The sequence below is a fragment of the Erythrolamprus reginae genome, chromosome 2 (genome assembly GCF_031021105.1).
Source record: "Erythrolamprus reginae isolate rEryReg1 chromosome 2, rEryReg1.hap1, whole genome shotgun sequence".
In the NCBI taxonomy this organism is placed as follows: domain Eukaryota; kingdom Metazoa; phylum Chordata; class Lepidosauria; order Squamata; family Dipsadidae; genus Erythrolamprus; species Erythrolamprus reginae.
Window position 1 is genome coordinate 38124053 of NC_091951.1, and position 19387 is coordinate 38143439.

Genomic DNA, 19387 nt, shown 5'->3' on the forward strand with positions numbered 1-19387 from the left:
AAATGCTTCTTCTTACAAACTTTTCTACTGAAGAACCTGGTCACGGAACGAATTAAGTTCGTAAGTAGAGGAACCACTGTATAGCCTCCCAATTCACACATAGGTGGCTGACAACAATTAAAAATCCCTTGTAAAATAAAACACCCTATAAAACCCCAGAATGGAGTTCCCCATTCCTCAAGAACTTCCAATATCTAAGGGGCTGGCCCAAGGAAGAAGGGATCAATCTATTCTCCCAAGAACCTGAGAGAAGGACAAGAAGCAATGGATGGAAACTAATCAAGGAGAGAAGCAACCTAGAACTAAGGAGAAATTTCCATACAGTGAGAACAATTAGTGGAACAGCTTGCCCTCAGAGATTGTGGATGCTCCATCACGGGAAATTTTAAAGAAGAGATTGGACAGCCATTTGACTGAAATGTATAGGATTACCTTCTCGAGATGGGTGGACACTAAAAGACCTCTAAGGTCTCTTCCAACTCTGTTATTCTGTAACTTTAAAAACATTTTCAAGTTGAACATTCTAACATGGAAATAAATATCATTCAACCTCCGGAGACTCACTTTTGAGATAATCTGTACAGGATTCTACTATAAAACACCAGAATGTTTCATAGTACAATCGTACGTGCTACATAGCACATAGTATAGAGAGAAGAGGGGATCAGCTGTTTTTCAAAGCACCAGAAAGCCAGACAAGGAACAACAGATGGAAGCTGACCAAAGAGAGATTGAACCTGGAAATAAGGAGGAACTTTCTGACAATGAGAGCGATCAACCAGTGGAACAGCTTGCTTGTGGAAGTTGTGAACGCTCCAACACTTGAGACTTTCAAGCTGAAATTGCATTTGTGTGGGGTAGTGTAGGGTCTCCTACTTGAGCAGGGGGTTGGACTAGATGACCTACAATGTCCCTTCCAACTCTAATTAATTAATTGCTGGTCCAGGAATGGAAACCCCTTAGTCTGTAATGGTCTTTAAAAAACTCAATAAATATAATAGAATAAAATAGAATAGAATAGAATTCTTTATTGGCCAAGAGTGATTCGACCCACAAGGAATTTGTCTTTGGTGCATATGCTCTCAGTGTACATAAAAGAAAATATATAATGTGTTAGAAATGTTAGTTTTTTGTGAATAGAGAATGTCAAAAATAAGCTGCCTGGGCTGACAAAGCCCAATCTTTGATTCTAATTAGCTTATCATATTGTAAATGATTGCTGATGATTTTGGCAACCTGGAAAATTTCACATGGATGTAAGAGTTCCATGAGATATAGCTGTAAGGAGTTTTATAGATCGGACAACTCATTTTAGAGATTTATTTCATTGATCAAATTTCTATATCACTCACATGTGGGCAGTTTACAAATAAGATATGAGACTAACAAATTTAGCTGATACCTAGACAGAGATTTTAAGTCTTTGGTATGAGAATTGAATTAATGGATTTTTAAAAGCTACTTCCTGTATTCATTCATGAAAATCTTTACACCATAATGGGTAGAATCCCATCAACTGCATCCTTGAGGTCCCCAACCGCCGGTCCGCGGACCGGGACCGGGCCGTTGGGGTTTTTCAGCCGGTCCGCGGCGCCGCTGACAGCTAGCTTTGGGTGCCGGGGGGGCGGGGAGGATTAAATCCTCCCCCCCTCCAGGAGCAGCAAAAGCCTAAGCGGCGGGGTGCATTTCGGCAATGCTTTCCCTCCGCGGTGGGGGGTGCAGGGCAGGCGCAGGCAGCCCCAGGAGACGCCGCCGCTATCCGGGCGCGGCAAAAGTGAGTCGGTCGAAAGGCTGCCCGGGTCGCGCCTGCGGTCGTCCTCGCGCTCCCATCGCGCAACAAGTGCGGGCTTGTTGTGGCTGCCGCGCGCCGCTTTGCCTCCCTCTGCTGCGAGCCTTCGGGGCTCCGGGGCGGCGCGGCTGGCGGGAGGGCAGCTTCCAGCGGGACGTTGATGGGTCTTGGAAAGCTTTCTCGTGGCGGTGGCTCTGGCGCGGCTGCAGAGCGTTGGTGGGAGCGGGAACTCCGTCGGATCGCCCGAACTCCAAAGCCTCAGCGAGGTTTGGCTGCCGGGGGGGCGGGGAGGATTAAATCCTCCCCCCCTCCAGGAGCAGCAAAAGCCTAAGCGGCGGGGTGCGCCCTTTGCATTTCGGCATTGGCGCTCTCTCCTCCAGGAGCAGCAAAAGCCTCAGCGACTGATCGTGGAGGGGAGAGCGCCAATGCCGAAATGCAAAGGGCGCACCCCGCCGCTTAGGCTTTTGCTGCTCGTGGAGGGGGGGTTGGCGGTGCCGATACCAAATGCTTTCCCTCCGCGGTGGGGGGTGCAGGGCAGGCGCAGGCAGTCCCAGGAGACAAAGAGTGAATGAGAGAAAGGAAAGAGAGAGAAAGGGAGGGAGAGAAAGGAGTGAGAGATAGAAAGGATAGAGAGTAAGAGGGAATGAGAGAAAGGAAAGAGAGAGAAAGGGAGAGAGAGAAGGAAAGAGTGAGAGATAGAAAGGATAGAAAGAGGGAATGAGAGAAAGGAAAGAGAGAGAAAGGGAGGGAGAGAAGGAAAGAGTGAGAGATAGAAAGGATAGAAAGAGGGAATGAGAGAAAGGAAAGAGAGAAAGGGAGGGAGAGAAGGAAAGAGTGAGAGATAGAAAGGATAGAAAGAGGGAATGAGAGAAAGGGAAGAGAGAGAAAGGGAGAGAGAGAAGGAAAGAGTGAGAGATAGAAAGGATAGAAAGAGGGAATGAGAGAAAGGAAAGAGAGAGAAAGGGAGGGAGAGAAGGAAAGAGTGAGAGATAGAAAGGATAGAAAGAGGGAATGAGAGAAAGGAAAGAGAGAGAAAGGGAGGGAGAGAAGGAAAGAGTGAGAGATAGAAAGGATAGAAAGAGGGAATGAGAGAAAGAGGAAATGAAGGAAATGAACCCCACCCCCATATGACCAAAGCGCCCCCCCCCCCCACCGGGCCATGGAAAACTGGTCTAGCTTAATGCCGGTCCCTGGTGCAAAAAAGGTTGGGGACCTCTGCTGTATACTATATATTTTTTTCTTTTTTCTTTTTCTTTTATTAATTACAACGCAAAAAACAAAGACAAACATACAACAGCTATTTGGGTTATTTACAACCTCATTTTCATTAGAAGTTGTTGTCGGAGATTTTGAAGGAATTATTAAAAAAAACAAAGAAATAAAAACATTTCTTTGTTTTTCTTATAATCAATGTTCCTTATACTATACATACTGCAACTACTACAATTTTTAACTACTTTACAATATCTCTAGTTTAGTTACCTTTACCATTTCTCTCTTCTAACCAATTATAAAGTTTGTCCCATGTTTTATAGTATTCTGAGTCCTTTTGCCCGTTCGACCTCCTTGCCAGCATATCCATTTCTGTGCATCTGTAATTGTTTTAATTATCATTCCCTCTTTAGGGGCTTCTGCTCCGCAAAGGCCATCCTCGCAGCTGTCTAAATAATAATAATAATAATAATAATAGTAATTATTATTATTATTAGTTATTAGATTTGTATGCCGCCCCTCTCCGAAGACTCGGGGCGGCTCACAACAATAATAAAACTATTACAATGAAACAAATCTAATATTAAAACATATAAAACCCCATCATTTAAAACCATACAGCACACACATACCAAACATGAAACATAAAAGCCCGGGGGAGGTATCTCAGTTGTGGATGTGGATGTGGATAATTAAGTATTGAAATTATTTTTTGTAGTTCTTAGTAAAAATCCCTAGTAAGAATAGTTCTGGATTTTTTTTCAATTTCATTTTTTTGTAATTTCTTTTGGCCAATTTGCTATTTTATTCCAGTAATTTTTTTGCTTCACAGCATGTCCATCTTGGTGGTAGAATGATCCATTTTCTTTTTTAGACTTCCAGCATCATTTTTTTTTCATATTGCCTATGAACACACAAACTTTTTCAAGATTTGAACTGGAGGACTAGAAGACTATAAGAAAGGGACATGTGCATTTGTGTATATGGTCATTTAAAGCAGTGTTTCCCAACCTTGGCCATTTGAAGGTATCTGGACTTCAACTCCCAGAATTCCCCAGCCAGCATTTGCTGGCTGGGGAATTCTGGGAGTTGAAGTCCAAATATCTTGAAGTGGCCAAGGTTGGGAAACAGTGATTTAAAGTAATAGCAGAATATAATCCACTAGGGGTCATCCTAAGGTCTTTTTACCTCATGTCTGATATCATTAATACACTCTTATTCCTGACATACTGTATGACATAATATTGAATTACAGTAACCTTCTGGCTCCCACTTATTCTACTCCTCTTTCCAGTTCAGGGTGACCACCAGTCTCATCTCAATATTACATCACGCTGTAGTTGCGTCCTAAGCAGAGGAAGACAGCTGTTTGAAAGCAAATAATGTTTAAAAATGGTGTTTAAAAGCAAAGTGGAAGGTCTTAAGCATAAAACATTTCAGGAAAGACTTCATAAACTCAATCTGTATAGTCTGGAGGACAGAAGGGAAAGGGGGGATATGATCGAAACATTTAAATATGTTAAAGGGTTAAATAAGGTTCAGGAGGGAAGTGTTTTTAATAGGAAAGTGAACACAAGAACAAGGGGACACAATCTGAAGTTAGTTGCGAGAAAGATCAAAAGCAACATGACAAAATATTATTTCACTGAAAGTATAGTAGATGCTTGGAACAAATTTCTAGCAGACGTGGTTGGTAAATCCACAGTAACTGAATTTAAACATCCTAAGATAAAATACAGGAAATAGTATAAGGCCAGACTAGATGGATCATGAAGTCTTTTTCTGCCATCAATCTTCTATGTTTCTAAGTAAAAAAGCTCTACTGATTCAGTTGTCTCAGCTACAAATTTTCACAGTTTTAGTCACAAATTGACTTCCGTGGACCTCTCCTCATATTTAAGAGATCTGTAGAGGGGATGTGCATAAGCATATTAATAACATGCCTATCGTCCCTGTCATTGCATTTTTATATTTGTAAGCCGTCCTGAGTCTATGGAGAAGGGCGGCATAGAAATCCAATAAATAAAGAAATAAAATAAATTATTTATTCCTGTGCTCCCAAGAATATTGCTGAAGTACAACTCAGAGCACTGATGGCGAATATTTTTTTCCTCGGGTGCCGAAAGAGCATGGGCACACGCTATCGTGTATGCACAAATACCCATCCCCATAATTCAATGCCTGAGGAGGGCGAAAACAGCTTCTCCTGTCCCCCAGAGGCTCTCTGGAGGCTGGAAACGGCCTGTTTCCCAACTTCTGATGAGCCCAGTAGGCTCCTGTTTTGCCCTTCCCAGGTTCCAAAGGCTTCCCTGGAGCCAGGGGAGGGTAAAAACGCCCATCCCCATCCGCCTGGAGGCTCTCTGGAAGCCAAAAAAGCCCTCCCAGAGCCTCTGTGCAAGCCAAAAATGGTCCCAACAGGAATTTTCCATAGGCCCATTGGGCTGTTTTTTGCCCTCCCCAGCTTCAGGAGGCTTTCCTGAAGCCTGGGGAGAGTGATAAATGGCCCAGTAGACCTATCAGAAGTTTGTTTCCGAACTTCTGGTAGGTACACTGGGTCCATTTTTTGCCATCCACAGGCTCCAGATCCTTTCCTAAAGCCTGGGGAGGGCAAAAACGGCTTCCCCCGCCCTCTAGAAGGTCAAAAATCAGTTGGCCAGCATGCATATACGCACTGGAGCTGACATAGGGCAATGCCTCAAAGGCCCTCAGATATGGCTCCGTGTACCACCTGTGGAACCCTTCCCATAGATTCGCCACCACAGGACTAGAGAGCAGTTATGAGGTGGTAGAAGATGCCTGTAAAATCGGGATAAGGGATAGAAGACTTTCCTTCTCAGAATCCAAATCCAAAAGATTTGGATAGTCATTCCAGTTTAGGAAACCTGAATCTAAATTTAGCTTGCAGGATTGATGAGAAAATTAAATGGAGGAGTAATCGGGCATGTTATCCTAATGTCTTCAGAAGTAAAATTTTAAATAGTTGGCTTAAGTTAGATTCATTGAAATCAATGAATCTCAGTAGCCACGAGTGCTTTGAGAGTGATTAAATATGAATTTTTCCAATTTCACTTGACAATCAATTTCACATGCTGTTGTGTGCACATTCAACTTTGTACAGAACAAAGGATTCAATGAGAATATTTCATTCATTCAGATCTAGGATGGGTTATTTGGTTGTTTCCTTTATTTTTTTGAGCAGCATATAATAATAATAATAATAATAATAATAATAATAATAATAATAATAATAATAATAATAATAATTTATTAGATTTGTATGCCGCCCCTCTCCGAGAACTCGGAGCTGCTCACAACAACAATACATCATGTACAAATCTAATGTTAAAAACAATTTAAAACCCTTATTATAAAAAGAAAACAATCACACAACCTAACAGACCATATATAAACCATAATAGCTAGGGGTATGTCAGTTTCCCCATGCCTGGCGACAAAGGTGGGTCTTCAGAAGCTTTTGAAAGGCAAGGAGGGTGGGGGCGGTCCTAATCCCTGGGGGGAGTTGATTCCAGAGTGCCGGGGCTGCCACAGAGAAGGCTCTTCCCCTGGGCCCCGTCAGACGGCATGGTTTAGTCAATCAGTCCCAGAGAAGGCCAATTCTGTGGGACCTAATCGGTCGCTGGGATTCATGCTGCAGAAGACCGTCCCCAAAGATATTCTGGTCCGATGCCATGTAGGGCTTTATTGGTCAGTTTGAATTGTGACCGGAAACTGATCGGCAGCCAGTGCAAGCCGCGGAGTGTTGACGAGACATGGACATATCTGGGGACGCCGATGATTGCTCTCGCAGCTGCATTTTGCACGATCTGAAGTTTCCAAACACTCTTCAAAGGTAGCCCCATGTAGAGAGCGTTACAGTAGTCAAACCTCGAGGTGATGAGGGCATGAGTGACTGTGAGCAGTGACTCCCTGTCCAAGTAGGGCCGCAACTGGTGCACCAGGCGAACCTGGGCAAACTTATTATTCTATGGAATTTATGGTAGGTATTAGATTATGTGGTTGTTAAAAATATTACAACTAATCCTTGACTTATAATCATTTGTTTAGTGAAAGTTTGAAGTTGCGAGAAGCAAGTAGTGTGAAACAACCCTAACAGCATCCATACAGCTATGTGTCAAAATTTAGATGCTTGGCATTTGGCATGTATTTTAGGTGGTTGTAGCATCCTGGGATTGTGTGATTGCCCTTTGTGACTTCCCAGCTGGCTTTTGACAAGCAAAGTTAATGGAGGAAGCTGGATTTAGTTAATGACCACATGGTTCACTTAACAATTACTTACGGGACCGCCTTCTGCCACATGAATCCCAGCGTCCGGTTAGGCCCCACAGAGTTGGCCTTCTCCAGGTTCCGTCAACTAGACAATGTCACTTGGCGGGTCATAGGGGAAGAGCCTTCTCTGTGGGGGCCCCGGCCCTTCTGAATGAACTCCCCCCAGAGATTCACACTGCCCCCACCTTCCTTGCCTTTCGTAAGAATTTGAAAAACAGGCCTGGGGTCACTTGACCCCAGCCCCTGGCCAGTGAATGTGTAGGATGTTGTAGTGTGTATTTGAATGTTTGATTTTTAAATGTTTTAGCTTTTTAAAATATTTTAAATTAATTATTTATGTTAATTGGATTTAGATGTGTTTTATATACTGTGTTTTTAATTGAAATGTTGTGAACCGCCCTGAGTCCACAGAGAGGGGCAGCATATAAGTCCAATAAATAAATAAATAAATTGCAATAATTTCCTTAACAACTGTAGGGAGGAAAAAAAGTTTGTGAAATTGGGTTCTGTTGCTTAGCAACAGAAACTCTGGTCCCAAGTGGTCATAAGTCCCGAAGTACCTGTACACAGGTTTGTGCCTTATTAAAATGACTTTTGCACATTTATGTGAGAGTATAGCATACTGAACTCAGTGGGACTGACTTCTGATCAAAATAGACATCTGTATTAGATCTCTGCAGAAAATCAAAGTCAAAACTTTAGACAAGAGCCTAAAGACCCACCTGTGCTGACAGGCCTGAGGCCATTAGATGTTAGCCCTGGCTGATGAATGGAATGTATATTTGACTGTTTGAATGATTGGTTTTTAATGAATAGGGGTTTTAGATTAGTTGGTTTAAATTAAAAATGGATTTAGGATGTTTTTACTGTTCTTTTATAGAGGGGCGGCATATAAATCCAATAAGTAGATAGATAGATAGATAGATAGATAGATAGATAGATAGATAGATAGATAGATAGATAGATAGATAGATAGAAAGAAAAATAGATAGATGATAGATAGATAGATCAGTGATTTTCAACCTTTTTTGAGCCGCGGCACATTTTTTACATTTACAAAACCATGGGGCACATTGAGTGGGGCGGGGGCTAAAAAAAGTTTGGACAAAAAAATTCTCTCTTCCTCCCTTTCGCTCTATTTCTCTCTCCCTCTCTCTCCCTCTTTTTTCTCTCTCTCTCTCCATCCCTCTTTCTTTCTCTCTTCTTTCCTCTTTATTGCTCTCTTTCTCTCTCCCTCCCTACTTCCCTCTATGTCTTTCTCTCTCCCACCTTCCCTCCCTCTCTTTCTCTCTCTCTCTCTCTTTCTTTCTTTTGCTCTCTCTCTTGCTTTCTTTCTCTCTTGTTCTCTTTCTCTCTTTCTTTCTTTCTTTCTTTCTTTCTCCCTCTCTTTCTTTCTTTCTTTCTTTCTCTCTCTTTCTTTCTTTCTCTCTCTTGCTTGCTTTCTCTCTTGTTTTCTTTCTCTCTCTCTTGCTCTTTCTTTCTCTCTTTCTCTTTCTCTTCTTTTCTTTCTCTGAGCTTCGCGGCACACTGAGATAGATAGATAGAAATATAGATAGATAGATAGATAGATAGATAGATAGATAGATAGATAGATAGATAAATAGATAGATAGTGTTCTGTCGGGCTCTCTGGTAGACTCTTCCCAAAAATTCACAGGTACACATTTGAAAATTCAAAACAATGTTCTTTATAATGAAAATTCACTTAAACTAAACCCTCTTTTGGTATAGCAAAGAGCACTCATCTCCAACCAAACTGGTAATTTGTACAAGTCCCTTATCAGTTCTGTGATACTTAGCTTGCAGCTGTGAGGCAATTCACAATCCTTCTTCTTTCACAAAGTGAAACACACTTTGCTCTGGTTTAGTTTCAAAGCGGGGGAAAATCAGCACACAAAAGGTCAGTCAGTAAACCAGTCACGAAACACAAAGATCAGATAATCCTCCACAATGGCCAAACCCACAGGCTGCTATTTATAGCAGCCTCACTAATTACCACAGCCCCACCCAACCACAGGTGGCCTCATTTTCTTTGATAATAATCTCTCAGTTGTTGTTGCCTATGGATGGATAGAAAGAAAGAAAAAGATAGATAGATAGATAGATAGATAGATAGATAGATAGATAGATAGAACCAATCAGAGCAGATTATGTCTCAGGCTGATGCATGAACCCTGCTGTAGGAAACATACATTGCTGAGATGATTTAGCAATAGCACTTAAAGTTATATACCACTTTACGGCCTCTCTAAGCGGTTTACAGAGTCAGTATATCACCCCCAACAATTTTGGCTCCTCATTTCACCCACCTTGGAAGAAGCATGGAAGGCTGAGTCAACCTTGAACCTGGTGAGATTCGAACTGCCAAATTGCAGTCAGCAGAAGTAGCGTGCAGTACCACATTCTAACCACCGATTGACCCAAAATCACTCCACTATAGCTTTTATGGCTTAAGATGGGACTTGAACATACAGTCTCCTGCTTTCTAGCCTAATGCCTTAACCACTAGACCAAACTGGCTGTCATTACGTGACATTACACACTATGCAACTTGCCTCCATCTGGCCATCTGATTTTAGTTATTTATATTCTATCATCATTGTTTTTCTTATTATTATCCTCTGTAGGTCGTTGGGGTTTCTTCGGAGACTTATATTCAGAATATAGATTCCATCTCCCTTGCTGGTTTTGATTCTGGTTTGACAGCCAAAATATTTATTATTTATTATTATTTATTAATTTAATTTATATGCTGCCCAACTCCCTGAGGACTTCTGGGCAGTTTACAACAAGAAACAATGTCTAAAAAACAATTGCTAATAAAACCAAATTACTTAGGGGACCATCTTCTGCCTTATATATCCCAGTGGCCAGTCAGGGCTCACAGAGTTGGCCTTCTCCAGGTCCCGTCAGCTAGCTAGACAATGTCGTCTGGTGGGACCTAGGGGAAGAGCCTTCTCTGTGGCGGCCCCAGCCCTCTGGAATCAACTCATAGACATAGACATAGAAGATTGAGGGCAGAAAAAGACCTCATGGTCCATCTAGTCTGCCCTGATACTATTTTCTGTATTTTATCTTGGGATGGATATGTGTTTATCCCAGGCATGTTTCAATTCAGTCACTGTGGATTTACCAACCACGTCTGCTGGAAGTTTGTTCCAAGCATCTACTACTCTTTCAGTCAAATAAACTCCCTCCAGAGATTTGCACTGCCCCCACCCTCCTCGCCTTCCACAAGAGTTTAAAGACCTATCTCTGCTGGTAGGCTTGGGGCCATGAATTCCATCATTTTGCCCCATCCGGTGAATGAATGTATAGGTTGATTGATTGAATGTGAGTGATTGCTTTTTAAGAAATAGGGGTTTTAATATGTTTTAATTTTAGATTTCTATATGATATGTATTCACCTTTGTTGCGAGCTGACCTCAGTCTGAGGAATAGGGCGGCATAGAAGTCTTAATGAATGAATGAATGAATGAATGAATGAATGAATAAACACATTTAAAAATAATTTAAAACCCATTAAAACCATGCATATCTCTTGTGGACGGATCAAGATGATACCTTATGTGATCAACAGCCCCAGGCCTGCAGGAAGAACCAGGTCTTTACGGCTTTCTGGAAGGCCAATAGGGTGGGGGCAGTACAGCTCTCCCAGGGTAGTTGGTTCCAGAGAGTTGGGGCAGCCACAGAGAAGGCTTTCCCACGTGGCCCCACCAGCCGACATTGTTTAGCTGATGGGACCTGGAGAAGGCCAATCCTGTGGGTCCTTATTTGATTTGATTTGATTTATTGGATTTGTATGCCGCCCCTCTCTGGAGACTCGGGGCGGCTAACAACAATAATAAAACAGTATACAAAATAATCCAATAGTAAAAACGATTAAAAACCCATTAATATAAAAACCAAACATACATACATACAGACATACCATGCATAAAATTGTGAAGGCCTAGGGGGAAAGAGTATCTCAGTTCCCCCATGCCTGACGGCAGAGGTGGGTTTTAAGTAGCTTACGAAAGGCAAGGAGGGTGGGGGCAATTCTAATCTCTGGGGGGAGTTGGTTCCAGAGGGCCGGGGCCGCCACAGAGAAGGCTCTTCCCTGGGTTCCTGCCAAGTGGCATTGTTTAGTTGACGGGACCCGGAGAAGACCCACTCTGTGGGACCTAACTGGTCGCTGGGATTCGTGCAGCATGCAATAGGAGGCGGTCCCAAAGATAGTTTGACCCTAAGCTATGTAGGGCTTTGTAGGTGATAACCAATACCTTGAATTGCATCCGAAGACTGATTGGGAGCCAGTGTAGCTCTCAGAGAGTTCATTTCACAAGCGAAGTGTTCAGCTTAAGGCGTGTACTATTTTATGAGTGCTCAGGAATTTGGCTGGATGCCCCTGGAAACAGACGACTAGGCAAGATGGACCTTGATTTGATCTACTTGGGCAGTTTTTATGCGTAATTGCTGTAACTGGGAACGTGTGGTCACATGTTTTCTAGTTAAAAAGTTTTGCTACGGTCTTAAGTTCCTGAAAGAGAGGATTCATTCTGTCCAAATTCCCAGCAATGATGTGGGTCAAATGATGTGTTGTCATCCCCCTCTCCTTTTCTTATATTTTACATTTCCATAATGGGAAGCCCACCGCCTGCTCATTCGTGATTGCCATAAAACCCTTTATTAATTTTAATTTTGACCAATGAATGATTTCAGTTTATCCCTCACGCTTGCATTTTGTGTCCAACCAGACAGAAACAAAAGAGGCAACTAAACCACACGAGAACATTCCGCACAAAGATTCTCAAACATTTTACAATGTTTGCTTGGACCAAATGCTAAGCCATCAATTATGCAATCATGTTTTATAGTATTCATTAAGCATTTTATATTATTCATTAAGCATTAGTATTCATTACTTTAGAAAGAGTGCAGAGAAGAGCAAAGAGCAACAAAGATGATTAGAGACCTGGGGGCTAAAACACCAGAAGAGCCCTTCACTCCTCCACTCGAAACAGAATACCCTACGAGACTAGACTTTCAATCCTGGGCCTAGAAAGTTTAGAACTAAGATGCCTTAAACAAGATCTAAGTATTGCCCACAGGATCATATGCTGCAACGTCCTGCCTGTTGGCGACTACTTCAGCTTCAGCCACAACAACACAAGAGCGCACAACAGATTTAAACTTAATATTAACCTCTCCAAACTTGACTGTAAAAAATATGACTTCAGTAACCGAGTTGTCGAAGTGCAGAACTCATTACCGGACTCCATAGTGTCATCCCCAAACCCCCAACACTTTACCCTTAGATTATCTACGGTTGACCTATCCAGATTCCTAAGAGGTCAGTAAGGGGCGAGTACAAGTGCACTAGAGTGCCTTCCGTCCCCTGTCCTATTGCTCTCCTCTATCTCCTATACCTTTCTTCTATTCCTATATCTCTTCTTCTATTCTTTCATTGATATGTTCTATTACTATACCTTCTTTTCTATTATTTCTTAGATATATTTTAGTATGAGTATCTCCTCTATAACCTTCATCATGTATTTTACTATGTTTATATAGATATATACCCACTAAAACCCTCATTGTGTATTGGACAAAATAAACAAACAAATAAATAAATAAATATGAAGAATGGTTGTAGGAACTGGGTATGTCTAGTTTAATGAAAAGAAGGATTAGGGAAAACATTATTTCATTGAGGGCCACATCAAGATTGTTTTTGACCTTAATTTAATTTAATTAATTTAATTTATTAGATTCGTATGCCGCCACTCTCCGGAGACTGGGAGCGGCTCACAACAATCACAACAATATACAAATCCAATATTTAAAAAGAAAACCAAAACATTTAAAAACCCATCATACAATACCATTCATAAAAGCTATATGTGCTCAGAGGTATTTCAGTTACCCCATACCTGGCAACAAAGGTGGGTCTAGAGTAACTTGCAAAAGGCAAGGAGGGTAGGGGCCGTTCTGATCTCCCGGGGGGAGTTGATTCCAGAGGGCTGGGGCCGCCACAGAGAAGGCTCTTCCCCCAGGGCCTGCCAGATGACACTGCTTAGTCAACAGGACCCGGAGAAGGCCAACTCTGTGGGACCTTATCGGTCGTTGGGATTCGTGCGGCAGAAGGCGGTTTTGAAGGTATTCTGGTCCGATGCCATGTAGGGCTTTATAGGTCATTACCAACACTTGCTGGCCTAGGGTGGGCGTGGCTAGGAAGGATTAAAGGAAGGAAAGAAAAAAGAAAATGAAAAAGAAAGAAGGACAGATTGAAGAAAGGGCAGAAAGAAAGGAAGGAAGGGAGAGAGAGAGAAGGAAGGAATGGAAGAAATAAAAAAGAAAAGATAGAAAGAAAATGTCACTGTCATTTTTTTTTGTGCTTTTTACGAAATTAAGAAACCAAAATTTGTCTCACTAAGAAGAGAGTATCTCCATTGTTAAATGAATTTTAGGAAATGGAATAGCAGAAAATACCTTTTATATGTAAAGAATGGGTCAATCTTGTGCTTAGATCTCAATATATAGCAAACCTAAAACAATAATAATGCTAATTTATTAAATATAATAAAGGCATTCAAGCAGCCTTTTGGGGATGTTTCCAATGCTTTAATCATAATTACAGTCTATTTAAGATTCCACCCACCCACCCCTTTTCTTCTATCTGATTCTTTGCTTTTTTCTCTTTGAAGTTAGCCAGCTTTGATTTATTTAGAAGCTTTTCAGTCAAGCTCGTGATATTGGTCAATAAAGCAATGTAGAACATCAGATGATTCAGAACTATAAATCTATACAGGAAAGCATTTAATGCGCACACAAATATGTATTGATCCGCTGATGAGGCGGTCTTGCTACATCAATCCCACAGGGATGAAGCAAAGCACAAATCTGTGCACAATTGTGGTCAGCAATACCCATTCAAACTGAAATGAAAAATGCCCAGTACTGATACGAAGGACAATAAAGAGCCAGAACACTTACCCCATATCGTAAACATTTCATTTAGTAAATGTATACTCCATCAACCAAGTCATGCCCTCAAAATGGTGGGTGTGAGTGTCTTGGTATACGGAAGTGAGCCTTATTTTTCTTCTACTACTTTTATTTCTTTTATTACTACTATCCCATCGACTGGTCAGGTCCCGCAGAAGTGGCCTTCTCCGGGTCCCGTCGATGAAACAATGTCGTCTGGTGGGACCCACGTGAAGAGCCTTCTCTGTGGTGGCCCCGACCCTCTGGAATCAACTCCCCACAGAGATTAGGATTGCCCCCACCCTCCTTGCCTTTTGCAAACTCCTTAAAACCAACCTCTGTCGTCAGGCATGGGGAAATTGATTCTCCTGGACCATTTCTACTTTATGTATGGTTTATATGAGATGTATGATTGCTTTTTATATTAAGGGTTTTAAATTGTTTTAAATTATTGGATTTGTATTGTTTTGTTGCTGTGAGCCGCTCCGAGTCTTTGTAGAGGAGCGGCATACAAATCTAATAAATGAATGAATGAATAAATGAATGAATGAATGAATGAACGAACGAACAAAGGAACGAACAAACAAACAAACAAACAAACAAATAAGTAAATTAGTAAATAAATTACTACTAGTTTTTTCCCATCATTCCTATCACCCATCTCCTTCCACTTATGACTGTGTGATTGTAACTTGTTGCTTGTATCCTTAATATTTTTATTAATATTATTTCCTGATTGCTTATTTGACCCTTATGACAGTCATTAAGTGTTGTACCACATGATTCTTAACAAATGTATATTATCTTTAATGTATATTGAGGGCACATGCACCAAAGACAAATTCCTTGTGTGTCCAATCACACTTGGCTAATAAAATTCTATTCTATTCTATTCTATTCTATTCTATTCTATTCTATCTTTCTTAGATGAGTTAGAGCAGTGTTTCCCAACCTTGGACATTTTAAGATGGGTGGACTTCAACTCCCAGAATTCCCCAACCTGCTGGCTGAGGAATTCTGGGACTTGAAGTCCACCCTTCTTTAAGTGGCCAAGGTTGAAAAACACTGGGTTAGAAGATGAATAACTCCAAATTATTCATAGCGCTACCATAGGTAAATAGTGGGGCTTCATCTTTGGTTCTTCACCCTCTCCTAAACCAACATTTTCAATACTACCCCACCCTGGTGCTTGTACTGTAGTAGACGGAGTGGTCCAATGTTTTCATAGCTGAGGGGAGAATTAAAACCTGGCTCTCCCCACTTTTAAATCAGTACCTTAAATACATCACACGATTCTTGCCTCCCTCAGGCACGTGGGCTCTAAGTTTGCACGACTCATTTTTTATTGTGGCATAGTCATCAATAACCCCGAAACCCTTTCAGGAAATTGGCTAAGCACACTTTCAGCATCCTCGTAAAGAGACCTTTCTGTCTCACCTAAGGCAGTGGGATTGACAGCTAGCTTTGATTGAAAACCCTGGCGAAGGTCCACCAGGAATGTGCCGAGAACAGCAAGTACTGTACTGACAAACCCGTTACCTTGCTTTGCTGCAATGAGATATTTATTTTATTTATGTATTTAATTTGACTTCTATGCAGTCCAATCCTGAAGGACTCAGGGCGGCTTACAGCAATATAAAATTACCATATAAAATTACAAATAACAATAAAAAGAAGTCAAGAGAGCCGGGGTGGCGCAGCAGGTAGAGTGCTGTACTGCAGGCCACTGAAGCTGACTGCAGATCTGTAGGTCAGCGGTTCAAATCTCATCACCTGCTCAAGGTTGACTCAGCCTTCCATCCTTCCGAGGTGGGTAAAATGAGGACCTGGATTGTGGGGGCAATAGGCTGGCTCTGTTAGAAAGTGCTATTGCTAACATGTTGTAAGATGCCCTGAGTCTAAGGAGAAGAGCGGCATAAAAATCAAATCAAATCAAATCAAATCAAATCAAATCAATAAATTAAATAAATAAATAAATAAATAAATCTAAAACCCTAATTAAAACTCATAACAAAGCAACTCACCAACACACATACATACCATTCACGCAGTTATATTCATACAGGTGGTCAAGTTGGTGTTAATTTGGGCCCCCCAAGTCTGCCGGCATAGCCAGGTCTTCGTGGCTTTATGAAAAACCAGCAGGGTGGGAGCAGTGCGGATATCGGGTGAGAGCTGATTCCAAAGAGCTGGGGCGGCAACAGAGAAGGCTCTTCCCCCAAGTCCCGCCAATCTACATTGCTTGGCTGACGGGAGCCGGAGGAGGCCATTGGTCTCTGGAAGGTATGTGGCAGGTGACGGTCCCATAAATAATCTGGCCCTGAGCCATGTAGGGCTTTACAGGTAATAACCAACACCTTGAATTGTGCCCGGACGTGTGGACGCGCAAGATTTGGCTTCTGCACATGTGCCAGGAGTGAAATCTCACACAAGGATGATGATGATGATGATGATGATGATGATGATTATTATTATTATTATTATTATTATTATTTATTAGATTTGTATGCCGCCCCTCTCCGTAGACTCGGGGCGGCTCACAAGAGACAGACAATAGATAGAAGATTGATGATTGCATGTGTGATTCCGCCTATTTTGAGTGCTTTTTTGCTTTTTTGCCTGCGCGGAAGCAAAATTATCGGCAAAAATCGTTGAAATCTCACTCTCGCGTGCATCCTCACGCAAGATTTGGCTGAATCTCACGCCGATGTGTGCCCGTCTGACGGACATGCGTGCACTTGCGCCGGTTGCCAGGAGCATTACGGTAGTGCTAGCGAAGAGGAAACTCTGCCTGATTTATATGCCTCCCAATTCCAAATGGATTCTGGGCGGCATACAATAATAATAATAAAATATACATAATAATATAAATAATATATAAAAATAATCTTTTCCCCAACTAACCTCAGATTGTGCCCCCTTGTTCTTGTGTTCACTTTCTTATTAAAAACACTTCCCCCCTGAACATAGAAACATAGAAACATAGAAGTTTGACGGCAGAAAAAGACCTCATGGTCCATCTAGTCTGCCCTTATACTATTTTCTGTATTTTATCTTAGGATGGATATATGTTTATCCCAGGCATGTTTAAATTCAGTTACTGTGGATTTATCTACCACGTCTGCTGGAAGTTTGTTTATTTAACCCTTTAACATATTTAAACGTTTCAATCATGCCCCCCCCCCCTTTTCCTTCTGTATAGTTTGGAGGACAGATGGGAAAGCGGGGACATGATTGAAACATTTAGGGTTAAATAAGGTCCAGGAGGGAAGTGTTTTTAATAGGAAAGTGAACACAAGAACAAGGGGACACAATCTGAAGTTAGTTGGGGGAAAGATCAGAAGCAACATGAGAAAATATTATTTTACTGAAAGTGTAGTAGATGCTTGGAACAAACTTCCAGCAGACGTGGTTGGTAAATCCACAGTAACTGAATTTAAACATGCTTGGGATAAACATATATCCATCCTAAGATAAAATACAGGAAATAGTATAAGGGCAGACTAGATGGATCATGAGGTCTTTTTCTGCCATCAGTCTTCTATATTTTTACAATATAGCTACAAACATAAACAAGAATAAAAATGCTATAAAAATACATTAATATCCCTACACACCATTCCTATTCTCATCAGTTGAATCATAATTCTACTGGCCAGAGTCTGATCCCTTTTTCCTCCCTCCTTGTTTCCATGGCCTGTCTCAAAGCGCAAACCCAGTGAATTACAGCCCTTGATTTTCCATCCATCACAATTCATCATTAAAAGGCCAAGCTATTAAAAAAAAAGTGGCTTTCAACAGCTGGGATATTTTCTCCCACCCTCTGTGATTGTACTGTTTTCCCAGAAAACGCAGGAATAACCCAGTGCTCTTCTTTTTCCTATCTGGGTAAAGTCTCTGGTGTCATTTCCCTTTCTGACACCACAAAATGGAACCCAATGGTGTTTTTCTGCTGGAGTTCCTTTCCTGGAAATGCTTCAGAAAGGGGTTTTCATCCATTTCCCTCTCATATCCTGGCTGTGGGGTCAAAGCCAGAATGCTTGGAGGTTTTTTGCCTGCCACATTCTGCCATGCTATGAATTTGTGTCTGAATGGTCAAACATCTGGCAACTCCAAATCTCAACCAAAATAAATGCTCTGTCCTACACATTGGCAAAAAGAGTCAGAACACCAAATACTAGCTGGATAAACAAGACCTTACAGACAACCCTCACTCCGTAAAAGACCTTGGAATACTCATATCAAATGACCTAGGTGCCAAAGCCCATTGCAACAACATCACCAAAAGGCTTAAAGAGTTGTTGACCTAATCCTATGTAGCTTCTGCTCCGCTAATCTCACACTACTAACCAGAGCATACAAAACTTTTGCCAGACCAATCCTTGAATACAGCTCATCATCTGCTTCACTGAGATCATAACTCAAGGGCTACCTGTATTGCCATTAACTATTTCCCACTCTGGCCTATCGTTCTCACATCAATTAGATCTGACCCTGGTTGTTGTTGTTATTGTTGTTGTTGTTATTGTTGTTGTTGTTATTATTATTATTATTATTATTATTTATTAGATTTGTATGCCGCCCCTCTCCGAAGACTCGGGGCGGTTAATTTTAGAACTTGGAAAAAAGTCAACCAGCTAGATCAATCCTCGAATACAGCTCATCTGTCTGGAACCCACAGCGCATTTCGGACATAAATACTCTAGAAAATGTCCAGAGATACTTTACTATAAGAGCCCTCCCTTCCTCTACTTGTAACAGAATACCTTACGCAACTAGACTAACAATCCTAGGCTTAGAAAGTTTAGAATACATTGTCTTAAACACGACCTAAGCATAGCCCATAAAATCACCTGCGTCAATGTCCTTCAATCTTCTGTTTCTATAATATAGCTACAAACATAAACAAGAATAAGCACCTCCTCAAAGATCTTCTTTATTGAGTAACATCATATCAGCATCAGCACAGCTTCAAAGGAAAATCAACTCCAAATCTTTCCCACAGGTTTGGTATAATTAAAATTGGAAATAACCCCATCCACACAAAAGACCCAGGTCATGTTGGCCAATTGGGTTAATTGGCGGGCTCTCTAGGCACTGTGGCCAGGTTAAGTTAGAAGTTGACAAATTG